Here is a 20907-nt window from a genome sequence, read left to right as displayed (position 1 = left end):
AAAGGGTGTTAATTATGCTTAGTATAGATATCGGCCGGTAGCTACAGGGATCATTTGGATCCCCTGATTTAAACACCGGTACGACCTTCGCTTGTTTCAGTATGTGAGGATAAGAGTGAGATTCAAATGCATGGTTAAAAATGTGACACAATGGAGTGCAAAGTATCTCGATGTTATATTTCAAAACCTTCGTATGTATGCCATCATGGCCGATTGCTTTGTTAATCGGTAATGTACTTACAACTGACAGAATTTCATCTTCTCTAATGGCACGACAATGAAAGTCGTTATGGACCTTTCTTGGCAAACATGAATTTGTGAGCGTGGATGGAAACATGCTAATAAGGTTATTACCAATATTGGTGAAGTAACTGTTGAAATTATTAGCGACTTCTACAGTGACGTCATCGGGAAAAATACGTTTCACTTGACCTATACCAGTTACGTCTTTTATAGTTTTCCACAGCAGTTTAGAATTGCCCTTTCGCTCATTGATTAGGTTCGTGTAATACTGCTTTTTTGCTTTCTTCATCATCGCAACCGAAATATTTCTGTAATATTTGAATTGACTGTGATAATAGGTGTTTGATTTATCACGCTTCCATCTACGAAAACAGGTCTCTTTTTTCTTCAGTATTGATAATATTTCCTTAGTTACCCAGGGGCATATGGCATGATTGTATTGACGACGCGAGCATTCCCGCGTGGATTTATTTACCACGTTCTGAATACAGCGGATGAAATTCTCACATTCTATGTCAACGTCATTATCATACAGGGTTTCAAAATTAATCAATTTAAGGAGGCTGCTAACATTTCCGTAATCAACTCGGGTTTCCCGTTCTGCTAGTTTTTCGCAAAGGGGATATAGATACGTCCGAGGCAAGAATATGAAAGTAGGATAGTGGTCAGCAATGGGAACCTCATAAACACCAGCCCGCACAGTTATTTCAATGTTGCACAGTACATGGTCAATTAACGTTGCAGATTTTGATGTTACACGGGTGGGGGCACTAATTACATTTTTTAAGCTAAACGATTGCAACAAGAACACATACTCCCGATCAGAAGCAGTTAGTAAGTCAATATTAAAATCTCCGCATATAACTAGAGGAGTAGTCCGAGACATAAGAGGATCCAAGATTGATTCTATACCAGAAATAAACTCATTATAACATGAGTTGGGTGGCCGATAAACAACACCAACTGTTACACCAAGTTTAAGGTAAATGAAAAGGGATTCAAAAGTTTTCCTACTGCAACAGCTTTCACTCAAGCACTGGTATTCTATTCCACACTTTATGAAAAGAGCAACGCCGCCTCCACGAGACGCACTGTTTCTGGGCAAAGACAAACACTCGTAGCCTGGTATTTCAACCGTTTCGCCATCTTTGAGCCAAGTCTCGGTTACTGCAATAATGTCGTAAACAAACGAGTGTTGGGACAGAAATACAACAAGCTGGTCAACATTTTTACGGATGCTACGTATATTACAATTCAGTACGGACAGGTTATCTCGTTCAAGCCATGATTCTTCAGTTTCCGTAAAGCTAAAAGACATTAGCTTAGACGACCTGAGCTAGGTCTTCTGCACTTTTGATGTGAAGCACTCGAGATTTTTCAGCCTTTCGCATCAGTATTTTGCCGTCTCGCACCCATGTGAACTTCCAGTTTTTTTTTCTTTTTTCGCTTTCAAGGCTTTACCCAGAAGGATCTTGTTTGCCGGGCACAGGTGATCATTGATGTATATCGGGTCATTACCTTCGAAGCCAAGTGCAGAAACATTTAGTCTTTGTTTTTTTGCAGCAGTAAGAAGTTTATCTCGGGATGCTCGTGACGCAAACATGGCAATGATGCTCTGCTGCTCCGCATTTTTAGTTGGCACTCGATGAACTATTTCAATATCGGTTTCTTCGATTTCAGCGTTCACACAGACAGAAATGGTTTTTACGGTGGCGATAAGGTCTTCCCCTTCGACCATCGCAACCCCTTTTATCTCAACATTGCTTCGGCGGCTGTACTGCTGTAAATCAACCACTTCTTGTCTGACCGCTTTCAGCTCGCTGAAGAGACGGTCGTTTGCACTTTTCAGTTCATGATTATCAGTTTTGAGCGTGGTAAGCTCTTTGTTAACTTCCGCCATGTTAGTCTTGAACTTCTCAAATTTTTCGTTTATGAAGTCCATTGATTGCTTGACCGCCTTGAGCTCAATTACGAACACATCTGACAACTCTTTTTTTAGTTCTTCGTGTTTCACATCTAGTCGAGCAGACAGGTCAGCCAACGCCTTTCCCAGTTCCTTTATCGTTGACATACTGACAACCATTCACGGAGCAATCCAGGAAACACTGTCAAGCTACTACAAAAAGCAGCGCGTAGCATTCAGTACATACCTGCATAAAAAGGAACAGGCACTTAAAAGCTGCTCGATCGTGCGGTTACCTGGATTGCTCCGGAATGATGACGCCGCGGCGCCGATCCGATGCTTATATAGTCGAGGTGTCCGCCTCCTTTTGGCCAGGGCAGCGCAGGCGCAGTGTCCGTCAGACGAACGAAAGCCCAGCGCTGACGCGTGCCTCGATGTAGCACGATGATGCGACGACAAGTCGTCGTCCGAAGCCTCAGACCAGCAGCACTCCGCCGACGAAGTACTGCATGAAAAGGAACAGGCACTTAACAGCTGCTCGATCGTGCGGTTGCCTGGATTGCTCCGGAATGATGACGCCCCGGCGCCGATCCGATGCTTATATAGTTGAGGTGTCCGCCTCCTTTTGGCCAGGGCAGCGCAGGCGCAGTGTCCGTCAGACGAACGAAAGCCCAGCGCTGACGCGTGCCTCGATGTAGCACGATGATGCGACGGCAAGTCGTCGTCCGAAGCCTCAGACCAGCAGCACTCCGCCGACGAAGTACTGCATGAAAAGGAACAGGCACTTAACAGCTGCTCGATCGTGCGGTTGCCTGGATTGCTCCGGAATGATGACGCCCCGGCGCCGATCCGATGCTTATATAGTTGAGGTGTCCGCCTCCTTTTGGCCAGGGCAGCGCAGGCGCAGTGTCCGTCAGACGAACGAAAGCCCAGCGCTGACGCGTGCCTCGATGTAGCACGATGATGCGACGGCAAGTCGTCGTCCGAAGCCTCAGACCAGCAGCACTCCGCCGACGAAGTACTGCATGAAAAGGAACAGGCACTTAACAGCTGCTCGATCGTGCGGTTGCCTGGATTGCTCCGGAATGATCCCTACTCCCAAGTTTATAGAACCACGTCGCCCTAGTCCACGAGCGTTCCAAGTGGAACGCGGAACCTATCTAGTGAAACACTTTGTTACTGTTGCCGTTTGATTTATTAAAGGCCGCCAGGAGCTATAGAAATGCGGGGAACAGCAGGCGACGTTTCTCTGCAGTTGATGTAGTATTCAAGTTGCTATCGCAAAAACCAAGCATTCATAATTTTATTTATAAAGTAACGGGGTAAATATTCCTTATGTATTGATTTTCTGCCGTATATGTGCGTAATGTCTTGTTCTTGTTCAACAATATTAACAAGTATGAACATTGACAACGGACTTAGACGTACAGATTTGGTGGTGGGTATAGAAGACTATTGTGCAACTTCTGTTTCACTTTGGACGGGTGGCTGAATCGAGTCACAGACAGACAGACAGACAGACAGACAGACAGACAGACAGACAGACAGACAGACAGACCAAACTTTTTGCATTTAAGAACCCCAAGAAAGACTATCGTCTTTAAAACAAGTTGTCGATCTTGATGCTTATTGTGTTCTGATGACGTTATCACGACGCCTCACGTTTCAACGCCGTACTGGCTTGGCTGTTGCTAAATCTTTCAACTATTATATGGGGCAAGGTGCTGATGCTAACTTTCTATGAATTGCGCGGAATACGGTTGTGACAAGCACCTGGCGTATTATCCTTTAAGAGCCTACGGCAGCCACACGGAATACTCAGCCGCAGCCGCGTACCCCAGAAGGGACGAGAAGAGATATCCTCTGTTCAGGAAATTCCTAACCGGGTCAAACGCCACTGACTGCGGACAGCTCCAGGCTGGCAGGTTCCGAAATTTCAGACTACGCACTGAATTCGTGACTTGACATGTAACTATGGTGCAGTTAAAAAAAACGCACTCTATCACACTACACGGGTGATGCCATAATACTGCGAGTTCCACACACAAAAAACTGGTTGATTTCTCTGTCATAGGAATCAGCAAAACACGAAAGTGCAATGTACACCGAAATCTGCAGCGAAAGGATTATGATTTGCTTGTCGGTGGCGGCCTGGGGGTATGCTTGGTGAGCGACGTCCTGCTGGCGGGTCGCTTCGGCAAAAGTGCGACCACTTCGGTCCTGCTCCGGGGCGTGTACGGCAGACGGTCGCTTCGCGACAAGCTCAGCTTGCGGACCTCGAGAGGCAGAGTTCGTAACGTGGACCGTGTGAACACACGAACGCGTAACGTTTCCCGCTGGCGTTTCTCTTCGCACCGAATCAGTCAAGTTCGCGGTACTCGCCCGTCGCCGTAGTTGCCTTTTTGCGGCACGTAATGCAACAGTTTTCTTGCACAGGGCCATCGCTCTGAGAAACGATGCAGCTTACGCTGCCCTATTGAGGCCCCAACTGTCGGTGGTCGTTAGTGGCATGATGGACTACTTCGTTTCACCTCTCCTAAATGGCAGCACCATCCGCGTCAATGAAACTTTTTCTGCTGTTTCTCCTGTGTTCGTTGTACTAGCGTCATTTCCGTGACGGATATGGCGTTAGTAAATAATTGGTTTATCCAGGTATAAAACACGAAAGACAGAAGGCTCCATTGGAGACTGGAACCAGGGGTACCGCTTTGGTTCCTAATCCTGTAGGCAGATGAAGCATCACAACAAAAGTCACCGGCTGAGTACCGCCCAACCCTGTAAAATAGAGCTCAAATAAAGATTTTTCTATTCAGCACCGCGAGCGGCCCTCGTAACTGCGCTAGCGGGCATGTTAGCACCAACAGCTAGAAACACCGAACGCAGCCGAGGTCACCGAGTCAGCGTGGCTGCGCACATACTCTCATGCTGCCACATGGAACAGGCCCTTAACCATAGATGCCGCTCATGCAGCCCGGGAGCAGGCCGCTCCAGTGTAACAGACACTTTAGTTGTGGTATGTGCCTATATTTTGTTCGGATTCTGGCGTGGCAGTCAAAAGGTGTCAACGGACATGAGAAAGGGCTAGTCAACACGCATCAACCACGTGAGGACTTGGACGTCTCACTTTCAGCACTCTTTTCGTCTTTGCAGAGGCTTCTGACAAAATGTGAGAAAATTTGTTGAAGAAAGCCTCGTTTCGTGGACGTCTAAAATGGAAGACTTGCTCCAAGCAACAATATGTCTCTACGTGCGTCCAAACGCAACGTTGGGCGATTTAATCCTGCAAGCGTTCCTTCCTAGCATAAGAACGACTCGATGAGGGCGACCAGGTTCCAGTTGATAAAATATGCTTGAGGGTAATCTTGGTCGTGGGAGCAGAGTAATTAGCGGCAGCTTGATCCAGCCCCTTATGATAGTGTGTAGCGTATCATCGATAGTGTATTATAGCCCTATGTTATTTTTCTTATTGGAGAATTGGTCGTTTCCTCATGATGAGAAACGAAATGTCGCCCAAAGAAAGATGGTACCTTTTTATGTTTTCTTTACTCAAGAAGACAATCAGCAGCTCTTGAGAAGGATTGTGTGCACTCACGCGTGTATATATAGATGATCGCTTCCCGTCACATTCAATGTTTTTAGAATATCTACCGAATGACTCTACCCGATTCTTCTGGTAGTTGCGGTGGTCGTAAGAGTGCGCCGTAAAAAAAACTTTAAATGATTTCACGTTAATTTCTCATGGTCTTCCGGGGGAGGACATCGTCAGAATAACTGAAGCAATACTGACCAGTCGCCTAAGCTACGGCCCGCCATACCTGGCTTTCAAATATGACAGAAAAGAAAAAAAAATACACAATAGCTTTCACCGGCAAGCCTACAAACTCGCCTTGAAGGTCAACCTCTCAACATCTACGTGCGAGTTGCTTCATCTGGAAGTGCACAATACCTTAGAAGAATTGGATGACGTTCGTCATCCTCCCCCCAACACCCGCTTCAAGCTCAGACGCGCCTAGCGAGACACCACTAAATGTCTCGATTATACAGTACCACCCAAAGAAAACCAGCCACAACGTGTACCCCTTCAGATGAATCAACGCATTCGTGTAGCTGTCGTCCCGTGAGAAATGCACCCCATTGCAACAAAGCCCTGGCACAAAGAACGGGCCGGCGCATTGACAAGTACGCTACCGACACCACTAAGCAATACTCGGACAATGCACTCTACGCCCGCTTACCCGCCCATGCAGTCATGGTGAGTCAAAACAGCTAATTGACAGCCGGCAGAATATGCCTCACCTCTACAAACGCAGCTGAGGAAATCGTAATTGCCGAAGCAGCAGCAAGAAATACCGCATAAGTCACAATTATCACGGACTCGCACGTCGCATGCCGCTGCTACCAGCTCGGTCGCATATCACCTTTCGCCCTCAATATCATCAAGAACACGAGTTCCTCGACGGAATTTAGGCGGCACAAGCCGCTGCCCTAGTACATACCCTCCGGGCCATTTCACCAGTGTTAAGACTAGCAGAAGTCCCGCTCACACTCAAGGATTACGCGGACACCCTTTCCCACTACAATCACGAGCGTGAACGTTTCCCACCACCCTCGCAGTCAGCAAGAACCAGGCCACCCAGGACTACAGGATGCCCCCGCAGCGTCGGTTCTCTAGCTATCATGTACCTATGACCCCGCATTTAAACATGTTTATTATCTCGCTTTTCTCCCTTCTAAATGATTAGAAATGGTATAAGGTTTCTCACTGTGTGCTTAGGAAGGCTCCAAAAAAGAAGGGAATCCCAAATCATGTAGCCAGGTGAGAATTTTTACTGTCGTAGCATTTGATAGCATTTTTTGGTAGCATTCGGAAACTAACGCCTGTCACTGAACCAGTACATTCTCGCTTCCTTTCTGGTTACAAATGAAGGTACCTAGGTCCAAATAAAATGCGTAACGTGTCGGAATTTCAACGATTCTGCAACCAGTGAGCTCATTTTCGCGGTAGTTTTTCATACGCGTTGCAATGTCTCTCTTCACCATGGTATCAGCTGATATGGCATTGACGCAAACCTGGGGTGAGTTTCAGCGGCTTGGAACTTTCGTTTGTGATGATGTGTGAGGAGTGGAATAGTTTTCTGTCAATTGATGGAGCCACACACTGAAGATAACGAAGCTGCCGAGTTGTCCGGGCTGGAAGGCTGTTTTCTCGCAGTAGCGGTATACATTTCAAGGGCTTCACGCTTGATCTTGAAGGATGCAAAAGCTACTAGAGTGTCACTTTTTACATCAAATTATTTGGGGGGTAAGATGTTGACGTTGCAGGTGAGCGTGAAAGCTTCTCTTCCTTTGGCACTGGCGAAAGTGTTGCCACGTTTTGGATGTCAAGTTTTAGCTCCTTACTTCCTGATATCAAATGGTCGCTGAAAACGCTTTGTCCGCGTTCAGTTGCGCGAAATCGATAAGCGTAGCTTTGGTTCAGTTTGAAAGCCTGTGATCTCCGGCTAGACTGGAACGATCCAAGTGACTCATTTCCCAGCGATTCTAAATCAGGAGGTCCCACTGTTGAGCATTCTGTTTCCATCGGTGATGCTTTGTCGCGGATTTCACATGGGTGTTCAAACTCCCCGTTGCTTGCGTCCACGAACGGTGTCGCGCTGAGTGCCAATAACCTTGGATTATTTTCTTGTTCACCTGATCTCAGAGAAAGAGTCGCTGTATATTCAGAGTGCCGGTATAGTTCGCTGGTTAGTGTCGTAAAGTGAAAATCAACGGGCTTACCAAGCTTCGGCAGCAGTTGCAACGGTTGAGACACTGGAAAACTTTGTAGACGTTCACCCTTTCCACACAACTGCAATACTGTGTGACTTGTCGCACTGTCTTCACCCGCGTATAACTGAAAGGCTGGAGCATCGGGCGGCGAATCGATTTCCTTTGGACCCAGTAGCGCTATATCTGCGAACTCACTTTTCACGTAACGCGTTTCTCGATTGTGCGACGACAAAAGTTTCATCACGGTGCTGCGATTACCTTCGCATTCTGGCAAATTCGAAACCAGTCTGATCACTTCGCCATTCTTTAGCTCTATAGAGTGTGCACTTCCTTTAGTTGCTCTTGAAAATTCAATGAGGCTTGGAGGTCCGGGAGTTTTTGGGCTGTTGATTACACCGGAATTTGCCGTTATCTGTGTCGGAAGTGGCATGCGATACGGTATTAACGCCTGAGAAGACATCGGGTGCTTGCTTGTTGGTCCACATGGTTCGATTTGATTTCTACCAAACTCTTCACTCGGACATTTAGGCATCCGAGATAGAAGAGTGATACGTTCAAGCGAGGGGCTCACTTGTGAACGCAGTAGTTGAGGAAACTCGCCAAATTTTTTTGGGTTAGTTCGTGTGCCGGAAACCTCGAAACAACGATTTGAAAGATGCTTACGGTGGGAAGGAAGCAAAGCCGAGTGCGTTGTGGGCAGCGGCCCATGTGTCAGCTGTCTGTCCATTGAAGCGACGGACTCACTAGCACTGATTTCCAGCGGTTTAAATTCAAACGGCTTGAATGGCTTAAAATGTAGCGTCTCTCTCATTGATGGAATCTTCGGGAATTTTATGGGGAAAGGTTCCACGAATACAGCTTTCGCATCGGTGGACATCGTGGAGCCGATCTTGGGCTTCTCCCACGGCTCAAGGAGCGACCGCTTGGATTGACACTTTCTGGGTCCGAAAGTCGCTTCAATCCCTTGGGATGGGTAGTCAACTGCTTCTGGCTGCGTGGGAGCACGATGACTTCTTTTCGCAAAAGCAGCGAAAGGCGACAATAGTCCATTCTGCGTATTTTGATTCCAAGTCGACACCGCAGCACGGGGAACTTCACCGCAAAAAGGATACAGGTTGATGTTTTCTTTTGAGACGTTGAAAGTGTTGTTGAACCAATTTGGCGGGAAGCAAGTCGGGGCCATGTGATGGGACTTCCTGGAAGGCAGTTTCCATGTTGGGGCAAAGCATAGGGATGGTGCCTTGCGCCTCTTGGTCCGGCTGGCGACCCTTTGAAGTGACGAGTGGTTCGCACTGAGAATGGTGCCCGTTCCGGGTACGCCCCTGGTGGGAGAAGCGAGTGATGTTGACCGCGGTGTGGAAACCAACAGGGCGGTAGCCGCACGGCGTCGACTTCCGGACACCGACGACGGTGGGGCGGGACGCGTGATGGTCATACTAGCGAAGCTGACTCCAGCTGCGCTGCCAGGGATCCTTGAAGCCAGTACCCGCTGGTCCGGTGAGGGCCTTGGCCGAGGACGACCTTGATACGTCATAGATGTCGAACTAGCCGTCTTCGAGGCCGGATGCCGTGATTGACGCCGTGGCATTGTAATTTTGGGGTTGCCGATGCTTCGATTACGATGAACGTTTTCAGTATGGTACGTACCCAAACGAGAAATAGTCCAAAAGAACGTCCCAGCAAGGATTTACTCATGCGATACAGAAGTTAAAACCGAAATATTTTTGGGAGACTCAGAATACTCACAGTGCAAAATTGTATGCAAGGGCAAGGTGTTTCTAGTATAAAGTTGTGCACAAGGAACAAAACTGGCTGTCGCTTTGTCATGTACCAAAGCCGCTCTAAATAAGCGAAATTTGAATGATGAATGTGCGGAAAAGTGGTTCACGTTCACCATCTTTATTACGACCATTTATTGAGGTGGGGTCCACTGCAGTTGGTTTCTCAGTTGATTATGCGGGTGTTCCTCCTCCACCTCACTCTTCTCTGCATCATCATTATGAAAATACAAACATACACTGTCATCGTCATCGTCATAATTACCATCATCAACAGCAGTAGTAGAGGCAGCAGGATCATTGAGGTGGTGGTAGTAGCGGTAATGGTCATCATCATCATCATCATCATCACCAGCCTATCTACGCCCACTGCAGGGCAAAGGCCTCTCCCATTATTCTCCAATTACCTCGGTCCTGTGCCAACTGTGACCAATTTATCCCCGCAAACTTCTTGATCTCATCTGCCCACCTAACTTTCTGCCGCCCCCTGCAGCGCTTGCCTTCTCTAGGGATCCACTCTGTTACCCTTAATGACCAGCGGTTATCTTGCCTTCGCATTACATGCCCTGCCACGTCCATTTCTTCTTCTTAATTTCTACTAATATGTCTTTAACACCAGTTTGCTCCCTGACCCACTCCGCTCTCTTCTTGTCCCTTAATGTTACACCTATCATTTTCCGCTCCATTGCCCGCTGAGTCGTTCTCAATTTAAGTTGAACCCTCTTAGTGAGCCTCCAAGTTTCTGCCCCGTAGGTGAGTACCGGTAAGATGCAGCTGTCATACACTTTCTTCTTCAGCGACAATGGTAGGCTGCTATTCATTATCTGAGAATGTCTGCCATATGACCCCACCCCATTCTGATCCTTCTAATTATCTCTGCCTCATGGTTGGGATCTGGGGTCACAACTTGGCCTAAGTATATATATTTGCTTACCACTTCCACTGCCTCGCCATCTATCTCAAACTGCTGTACTGTCCCGAGGTTATTGATTATTACTTTAGTTTTCTGCATATTAATTTTCAGACCCACGGTTCTACTCTGTTCGCCCAGTGCGGAAAGCATGCTTTGCAATTCGTCCCCCGAGTTACTTAGCAAGGCAACGTCATCAGCAAATCTGAGGTTACTGAGGTATTCTCCATTAACCCTTACTCCCACCTGTTCCCAATCCAACGTTCTGAATACTTCTTGTAAGCATGCTGTGAATAACATTGGAGAGATTGTGTCTCCTTGTCTGACACCCTTCCTTATAGGTATTGAGAGAGAGAGAGAGAAAGACTTTATTTATGGCCAGCAGGGAGTGGGAGGTCGGGATGCGCAGAGCCTCCACATCCCACCCACGTTCACTACGTCTTCGGGACTAGGCCCCGCCGGCGTCGGCGTGAGCGGTGCGCGAAAGGTACTCGGGAGTTCGTCCCTTTCCCCCCCGTCTGCGACTCGCTCCGCTTCTGCCTGGCGAGAGCAGCCTCGAGCTGCTGGACGGCTAGAGTTTGTGCGGCCAGGTCCGTCGAATATACGGCACTCGTTATGGTGTCCGGCAGCCGGCCGTAGAGGTCGGCAGCTTCCACGGGGTGCACTGCACAGTCCCACAGAATGTGGGCCAGAGTTGCGCGATGTTGCCCGCACACACTACACACGTCACTGGCGTACACGTCCGGGCACACGTGACGCGCGAGCGCCGGCGTGATCACTGACTGTGTTTGTAGTTGGCGTAGTAGCACTGCCTGCTGTCGTGTTAGTTCCGGGTGGGGCGCCGGAGCGGTGCGCCGGCCGAGCCGGTACCACTCCAGCACCTCCCCGTACGTGAGGAGGGGCTCCGGGTCCCACTCCACGTCGTCGTTGTCGTCTTCGTCGTGGTCTTCGCGTTGGCCTCCCTCTGTCGCGGAGCTCGGCAGTGGGGAAGAGACCGCCGCCGCGCGGTGATCAGTGGAGCGGTGCCGGCCACCCACCTTCGGTGGTTCCCGGCGCACACCAACATCAGAGGCAACGTGGGCGACGGTCTCCCCAACCGCAACGAGACGGCGGACGCAGCCGCGCGAGGACTGTCCTTATAGGTATTTTGCTGCTCTCCCTATGGAGGATGATGGTAGCTGTAGACCCATTATAGATATCCTCTAGTATTCTTACATAATGCTCATCTACCCCCTGGTTCCGTAATGCCTGAATGACTGCTAGGGTTTCGACCGAGTCAAATGCTTTCTCGTAATCTATGAGGGCTATATATAGGGGTTCAGTATACTCAGCGCACTTCTCTATCACCTGATTGATCGTGTGAATATGGTCCATTGTTGAATAACCTTTACGGAACCCTGCTTGTTCTTTAGGTTGACTGAAATCTAAGGTTGCAGAGATTCGGTTAGCGATTAACTTGGTAAATACCTTGTAGACGACTGAGAGTAAGCTGATCGGCCTGTAATTTTTCAAGTCCTTCATGTCGCCTTTCTTATGGATTAGGATGATGTTAGCGTTCTTCCAAGAGTCCGGTACCATTGCGGTCATTAGGCATTGCGTATACAGGTTTGCCAGTTTTTCAGGTACAATTTCTCCGCCATCCTTCAAGAGGTCTGCCGTTATCTGATCCTCACCAGGTGCTTTGCCTCCTTTCATTTCTTTCAAAGCCTTCCTTACTTCTTCGCTCGTTACTGGTGGGAGGGCTATCTCCTCTAAACTACTGTCTCGTTCGGCATTATCCTGTATGTCCCGGCTACTGTACAGATCCCTATAGAACTCCTTGGCCACTGTGACTAGTTTATCCCTATTTGTGATGACATTGCCTTGCTTATCCTTAAGTGCATACATCTGATTTTTCCCCACGCCAAGACGTCTCTTCACTGCTTTCAGGCTACCTCCGTTCTTTACAGCGTATTCGATCCTCTCCATATTATACTTCCGTATGTCAGCTGTCTTACGCTTATTGATTAACTTCGAGAGCTCGGCTAGTTCTATTCTGTCAGCTGCGGTAGAGATTCTCATGGTTTGCCTTTTCCTGATTAGATCTTTCGTCTCCTGAGAAAGTTTCCCAGTATCCTGTCTAGCCATAGTGCCCCGACTTCTACTGCACACTCCGTAAGAATGCGTGTAAGGTTGTCGCTGGCTTCCTGTGTCGTAAGCTCGGCTTCCTCGTTAAGGGCGGAATACCGGTTCTGCAGCGCGATCCTGAATTCTTCTACTTTACGTCTTACCGTTAGCTCATTTATCGGCTTCTTACGTACTAGCTTGTTGCGGTCCCTCCTCAAATCTAGCCTAATTCGAGATCTTACCATACGGTGGTCACTACACCTTACCCTTCCGAGCACTTCCACATCCTGCACGACGCCAGGGTTATCGCATAATATGAAGTCTATTTCATTTTTGTGCTCCCCATTCGGGCTCCTCCAGGTCCACTTCCGACTCTCCCGTTTACAGAAGAAGGTATTCATTATGCGTAGGTTATTCCGTTCTGCAAATTCAACTAGTAGGTCCCCCCTGCTATTTCTACAGCCCAGACCATAGTTCCCAACTGCCTTGTCTCCACCCTCATTCTTGCCTACTTTAGCATTGAAGTCCCCCATAACTACGGTATACTGCGTTTTTACTTTAGCCATTGCCGATTCCACATCTTCATAGAAGCGTTCCACTACTTGGTCGTCGTGGCTGGATGTGGGCGCGTAGCCTTGCACCACCTTCAGCTTGTACCTCTTATTGAGCCTAATTACAAGACCTGCTGCCCTTTCGTTAATGCTATAGTATTCGTCTATGTTGCCAGCTATGCTTTTATTGACTAGAAATCCCACTCCCAGCTCTCTTCTGTCCTCTAGACCACGGTAACATAGGACGTGTCCATTTTTCAGCACCGTAAAGGCTTCGCCTGCCCTCCTAACCTCGCTAAGCCCTATTACATCCCATTTAATGCCCTCTAGTTCCTCGAACAACACCTCGAGACTTGCTTCGCTAGATAAGGTTCGCACGTTAAACGTTGCCAGGTTCAGATTCCATTGGCGGCCTGTCCGGATCCAGGGATTCTTAGCACCCTCTGCTGCGTCACAGGTCTGACCGCCGCCGTGGTCAGTTGCTTCGCAGCCGCTGGGGACTGAGGGCCGAAGGTTAATTGGCGTGTTCATGGGAGGTTGTGGCCGTTACTACACCAGGGTGGCCAATCCTGCTCTGGTGAGGGAGTGCATTACCGGCAACGGTGGCCGGGGTCAGGCCGCACCCCAATCCCCTTTGTGCAATTCCATCAATACGCGGATATTTTTTTTTTAATCCGGTGGGAATTGTCCGGCACCGGGATTCGAACCACGGTCCTTCTGCACGCGAGGCGGGTGTTCTACCTCTACGCCATCGCTGCTTACGCGGTAATGGTAGTAGTAGTAAAAAGGAAATGGCTGACGATTACTGTACTTCCTAATGTGAAATTTGTCCGCAGCGCAAACTGCAGTCTTTTCGGTCAAGGCGCATAGCTGCCACGTCTTAGGAAGTGATCGCGTGGACCCTGTTGCACGAGTCCATGTGATGAGGGAGCCAGTCATCTCTCTGAAGGCCAAAAGTATACCTGGACGTCGAGATCGCTACTGGTCACGAGGTTCTCCCCCAGCTCAGTGGTGAAGAGGGCTGATAGATGAGGGGGGAGGTTGGGGTTGTGTTTGCCCTCCGTTGTGATATGAGGAAACAGAACTTGCAAACATAAACTTGTACGCAGAACTGGGGGATTAGAAACACACGATGGGGCGGAATGGGGGAGAGAAAGTATTGTTATTTATTCGGCTCAGTAGTGACCCTTCTTCTTTTGTGAATGTAAAGTGTGGTGGAGGCAAGTGTTGTTGTTCGGACCGGTAATATTGAATAATATTTTATGAAGTAACAAGGGGGTGGAGGACGCGGTCTCCTCCGTATCCTACAAAGGGCATGAGCTTGCTGATGAGCAGCGTTCTTGCCCGTCAGTGAAGAATGCCCAGGAGCCCACGTGACGTCGATTTTTCAGCTGCGGTGATGCTGTAATGTTGCCAAAGTAGCTTCAAATTTACACGAACCAGCCTCCCAGCGAAGAAGATTCTTCCCGCAGCTTATAAATTCATAATGGTGGTAGGGGTTCATCGCATGAATGAGGGCTAAGGCAATGGCGAACTCTTCGGCAATACATCTTCATGAGGTACAAGTAACGAGGGCGGCCTTTGCGGTGACTACGGCAAATTTTATGTCGGCCGTTAACGTAGGTACTAGCATTCGTATAGGAGACGGCGCCCGTTTTCCATAGATTTTCTTGTGCGCTTGGCTTCATGCTTTTCGGCGGCCGGGATGGAGATCAGCGTCTATGATTTTTGGAAATTTGTGGTGCCGGATGTGATTTGAATTCAATTCAATTCAGTTCAATTCATTTTATTCACCAGATAATACAGACAATACTTTTACAGCAATATCCGGACAATATACGGACGAGAGCCATTAGGTGATTGATAATGGATGGTACTGACAGAAATCAATAAACAAAGTGGGGAAATCTACGCTTTGAATGGACCGCTGTAGCGTCTTTTATGCGTTGTATCAAAAAAAAAAAAACTCTTCTGAATGGTATGTTGTTTTAACAAAAAAGCTGTTTACCCAATCGTAATTTTTTGTGTCCGCAGCTGAAAATGCCCGCAAGTGAGCGCGGGCCTCGCGGTGACCGCCCAGCGCCCCCTGCGAACGTTTATGAAACTAAGCATACACACCTAAAGAGATTGGCCGAGAGTGCGGAGACAACCCGGCTTAAAATAAAGCAAGAAAATCCTGAGCGCTCGTGTGTGCGTTACTTGTGGCGAGTGCCCAACGCCCCCGGCACACGTTGGTCAAGCAAAGCATACCCATGTAGGGCGATTGGCCAAGATTGACAAAAAAAAAAAAACTTTAGCTTTTGCCGTAATCATGGCAACAGCTGCTCGGAATGAGAAAGACACGTTATAGCGTCCGCCGTAAAAGGGACAACACTTGCTCTTAACGAGAAAGGCACGTCCTAGCGTACGCCCCTACAAGATGATGTCCAATAATTATCACTTCAAAGGAAAGGAAGAAGCTAACACTTATAGAAACAATTATGGAGTGAAGGTCGTTGCGGCAGCGAAGAAGCAATGGGCTACAATCCTGGATTTAAACCTTCGTGATGGTGGTTACATTTGCCTGCAGCTCCGCCACCTTCAAGTTTTACTCGTTAGTGTGAGCTTCCTTCATTTTTTAAATGTCGCGATTCGCACGAAACGAAAAATCTCGGGTATAGTGTTGGCCAACACAGCGCGGGAGTATGTCAGCTCTGGTGTAATTCCTGCGTGTTGCGACTCGTCCTCAGCGGAGACACAGGGGAAGGTGCTGGCCAGTGCGCCTTTGCGTGTATGCGCTACCTTTGAATATGGAACACCGTGGGACTATTGGGACTTACACTGAAGGAAAAATCCCGAGCGTATGCCCATTGAACTGTACACCTCTGCGGGTATATACTGTCGCCATTGTTAGCCGCAACGTTCGGTAGTGGTAGCATTGAGTCTAACTACACGCCAAACCACGACAATGTCGTACATCAATTTTTGGCCACCCGATGACGGCGTTGCACCGGAAATGCAACGCTCTCACTAACGTGAGGCCGTCGAAAACCTTATTGGGATGTCAGGCCGCCCAATACACATTTTGGCAGCCACAAGGCAATTGTTGAGTCTGCCGTGAGCTACCCGCGGTTACTATATCATCGTCACTGGTCAATCCACCTGTGTGGGTGTGCTGTTAGACCGTAGAAGCTGCAGACGTTCGGCTTCCAGGTCAAGTTAAGGGCAGGAAATTCCTGTTACACCTTGCGCCGTCCGCTGGTCACTTTTAAACATTGCCACAATAGTTTTGTTCATCTGCTAAAACACACTTTCTGTTCCATCACTAGTTTTACGGGTAGCGTCGTGTCTGTTGACACTTAAATGCTGGTTTCGAGCCCCAGTTTCTGTTCTGATAACTGCAGATATTTTATTGCAAAGTTGCTTCCTTAAACCGATTCCGCGAATTCTTTTCGTAAGTGTGGGTGGTTTAGAAATTTTTCTGCCCGCTGAGGGGCGAGGAGGAGCCTACCACCACATGTACTTAGTTCTTCATCGCACCGAAAGGGCTTGCGCTGCACTGACTTGGAAACAAAACGCCGCTTGCAGCCGACGTTGCTTTCGATTACAGGTTTTGACCTAAAGCCAGCAAATGTGAATTCTGATGGCATGTTACGTAGCCAGTAAGAATTTTGATGACAGGTTGGGCCTACGCTTCTCCGGAGACGCCACTTCTTCCGCTTTCTGATCCAAATTACAATACACGTGACTGCTTGCGCATTAATATGTTCAAGGCCTGAAGGAGGATCGTTCAATGTTTGGCCAGGAATGTAATGCACGTGATTCTGTATCTTACCTGGAATGAGCGCAGGGGAGACTGTTAAGTTGGCCACTTAAAGCAGCCAGTTAAGTTCGCCCCAAACATGCCCATGCTTTACGCACTAAACATGCCGTTATAAGAAGCTCCATGGCGATTGCGTTAACTCAGATGATAATTGTGTTCTGTGTGCATACCTCGGAGGCAAAGAAGACACGTTTTTGTCGAGTTCTCATAATACGCATGTTAAAGCTCATTTGGCAACGTGGCGAAAGTTGTGCACATGGCTGTAATATTTTAAATGTTTGAATTGGTTTGGAGGCTAGGATCAACCTACCTAAACGTCTGGGCTTAGGACCTATAATAGGCTAAAACTTCGGAAAGAGTTTGATATTCTGTCCTGTTAAGCAAATCGCTTGGTTTTTCAACACTATCGTTAGCGAGCGGTTACAGAAAACGGGTGTAACCGTTGTTTTATCGGAACTATCCGGAAACAAATTATATGACAAGTAACCGCTAAGACCACTCTAAGATTACGCACCAAAGCTTCGCTGGTATTCTTTCTTCACTGAGTGGAAGGGCACTGGATTTTTTGAACTTCCGTGTAAAAAACTCCACGAGGCTTCACGTGTATTTGAAGCGCCAGGCGTTCCATAGCGCGAGGCGTTAAAAAGCCGACGTTCCGGTGCATGGGCTAATTGCACGCGGCCACCACCAAAGTCGCACGCCGTTGATCACACGATTGGACCCGGACTCATAAGCCCTACCGCTTCGATATACATTTTGTGTGGATTAGCAATTAATGGGCACCATTTTCAAGATCATTAGAGCAAAAATAAAATTTTTCTGTTTGTATTTATGTTTCTTTCTTATGTATCACAGCCGTCAACGTTCGAGAGAACTAAAATTTGCTTACACCTTTTCTCTCAATTCTTTGTTCCCTCTATGTCGTGGATTACTACGCTTCGCGGTCCTTCACTTTCACACACTGGAATGGCTTCTTCACCGGTTCTGTAAGACTCTGTGAGGTAGATTTTTTTTGTGTTGGTTACCCATGCAAACACCTCATAAATTTCAACGATCAAGTTTTTTAAAAAGATGACCTGAAGGCAATTTCTAGTATTTTGTGTGGATTTTAGCCCTTAATTTGTGTTATGGGCCCAAAAATATAAAAGTCTGGGAGCCCAATGGCGCCATTCCACTATACTTTTAAACAACGCAATTAAGGGTGGGAAAGGGGAATTGCGTTTGTAATAATTCTTAAGTGTGTGGTGATGTTAGATTTGCTTTTTTTTGGGTAACCTGGAAAGTGAATTGAGAATTTGTCAAAAAAAAGCCCTCACAAGTTTGAGGGGTATCCGGAGACAAGCGTTTTGTTTATGTTCGTTTGTAAATATAACTTGGGATCTGTGAGGTATTTAACTTGGATTCAGCTGTGAGGCTTACCAAAAGAAATCTGTCTAAATAGATTCACAAAATGCTCTTCATTATACACCTAATGAGGTGAAAGCGACAAATTGTATTTCGCAATGCATATTTCATGACTGGTAGTCCGGTTCTATTGAATTACGATCCTTTCATTTAAATGTTCAAACAGAAGGCAAACGAAACCCTTCTATGTGTTCTTAAATATACTGGTTTACAAGGACGCCTATACTGCACAGAAAATACGGGGTGCCCGCCCGTTTCCGTTCCTGTGTCATACCTCCTTCTCACCTGCTGTGACTTTAATCCCCTAAATAACGGTCCCCCACTGCGGGCCAGCAAACCTGGTTGTGCATCTGATTAATTTCCCAGCCTGTCCATTCGCTGTCCTCCTACTTTTCCCCCAATGCTAAATTCGTTGTTCGCAAACCTTCACCACCACGATTTCTTTTGCATTTGAAGTGTCACGGGTATATTCATTATCCTGTGTGCAAAAAGGCTGGTTTCACACTTAGTAAATGATCATACTTATGTTAGAAAAGAAGGTTCATTTCTGCACTCGAATTCGAGCTGTTAAGTTTATTTCACATCTGACGATGTAGAATACACAAGTTGTGCCATTTATCCAGCTGTAACGCTGGCGACTTTGTCAGGGGTTACCGCCCGCACAATTTTCTTGATGGTCTTGAAGAAATAAGCATTGCTGCCGTCTTCAGATTCGGGATATGGTTTCACCAAGATGGTAAGGGCTTCGATCAATTCCTTGCGCTGGGATTCATTTGCGCCGGTGATCTTCCCCTGTAGAAAGTGTCCAAGGGTCTCAAGTGTCCGTCCGGCGTTCCGCAAAGCTTCATCATCTGCATAAAATTCGATTAAAGGTAATAAGGTGGATATATTGGTAGAAGGGCGTGACTCAGGCTTTCATTCGTTTTTGCGTATGCACAACACAAAAGTGCTCTCATGCGCCATTTAGTCATTTCTCGGACTTTCTTTAGTCCAGAGTTTTTAATTGCGCAGATGTACATTATAACATAGTACATTATTTGGTGTCATTACTAAAACACAATCAAAGAGATTTTTGCCTCACCATGAGTCATTTCAGCAGGCTTGCTACTGTGGTCTTGAGGATCTCTGAAAATGGTTAAAAATACATTTTTAAATAAGGTAAATTAAAAAGCATCATGCGATGAAATGAACGAACGCCTAAGCCACCTTGCATGCCAGGTATAAAAAACATCTAAAATTCTGTTTGGTAACTCGCTTCAATGTTGAACCTATATGTACTTAGGGGCAATGCAGGAGGTACCACTAAGTAAGAAACAGCCATAGTTCAGGAGGATTCATGGCTCTGTACTCCCGATTACCTGATTGAGTCACTGTACATAAATGGCTGCTTGTGCTTTCTGTTCTAGACATTGTGTTGCTATTGCTTCCGGACGTTGCGGGCATTGTATACTCGTTCAGGTCCTTATTGCTCACGATATTCCCCGAACAAGTGGCCCATTTTATCTTGGTGATCCTTCTTCTGCGAGAGTATCTACCAGAAGGGTGTTGCGTTGCCGGTACCACCTACCAAGATTTCGTGATGCAACCCACTCAAAGATGACGCTCTCGTGCTAACTTCGCTGCACTGCATGACAATGACGTAACTAGACGTTATTCAGTGGCTCATGCATAATCTTAAATACGGGCTTTTACTTCAGCCGACAACGTTGCTACCATGGCTTATTCGGTAGCCCCCTCGCACTGGAAACCAAGGGACTCGGGTTGAAACCTTACAGACGGTCAGAATTGTTCGTTCGTATTGAGTAAGCTATCATGACAAGAAGGTTTGTCCACCGAGGAAACTGTACAGTTTAACCTCCTCTATAGAGGAAAGAAAAGCTCAGTGGAGGCCTCTAGCCAAATACGGCGCTGCGAAGAGTGCGGGTGAAGTCGCGTGGTTTTTGTCGGCCGTCGGGGGTGGATATCTTCATCCTCGTAGCCACGGTGGCGGAAGGGCGGCCAATGGAGGAACCATGTCAAGGCCAACTCCAGTCGATAGTTATTGTTTATATCAGCTAACGTGGCGGACGACAAACGAAGCGAGGAAAGACGGAGGATGTGTCACGTGTGCACAAAACACACGAAATAATAACAGTCTTAAGATGGCGTTTTTAATTTTCACTGAAAAGGTGTAATGGCTTTTAATACCCCTCTATTTTCTACATGACCTCATCAACTGCAAGCACTTGAAATAGCAGGTGTGAGAGAAAGATGGAAGCATAAAAAAGCCACTACGCTACCTGAAATACGTCAAACTAACACTTTTGGTATGGAAAACAAATATTCAATTCAAGCTGCTGTGACCGAATGAATTTTGATGAAGAATTTAGGATTCGTTACACATAAATGACAAACATACCGGAGTAGCGATGTTCGGCAAGGGATGACTTGCTTAAAAACTA

General features: G+C 47.3%; 1 long non-coding RNA gene across 1 annotated transcript; it reads right to left on the bottom strand.

The window, feature by feature from the left end:
* Positions 1-19024: 19024 nt before the first annotated feature.
* LOC144169484 (uncharacterized) lies at positions 19025-19685 on the bottom strand. Its single transcript, XR_013322455.1, has 2 exons — positions 19548-19685; positions 19025-19317 (listed from the first exon to the last, which is right to left on the bottom strand). It is a non-coding gene; the product is annotated as an uncharacterized LOC144169484 (long non-coding RNA).
* Positions 19686-20907: the final 1222 nt, after the last annotated feature.

The sequence above is a fragment of the Haemaphysalis longicornis genome, unplaced genomic scaffold (genome assembly GCF_048455015.1).
Source record: "Haemaphysalis longicornis isolate Haplotype H1 unplaced genomic scaffold, Haemaphysalis longicornis Haplotype H1 scaffold_2, whole genome shotgun sequence".
NCBI classification, from domain to species: domain Eukaryota; kingdom Metazoa; phylum Arthropoda; class Arachnida; order Ixodida; family Ixodidae; genus Haemaphysalis; species Haemaphysalis longicornis.
Note: the sequence above shows the minus strand (reverse complement) of the source record. Positions and strands in the feature narration are given on the sequence as shown.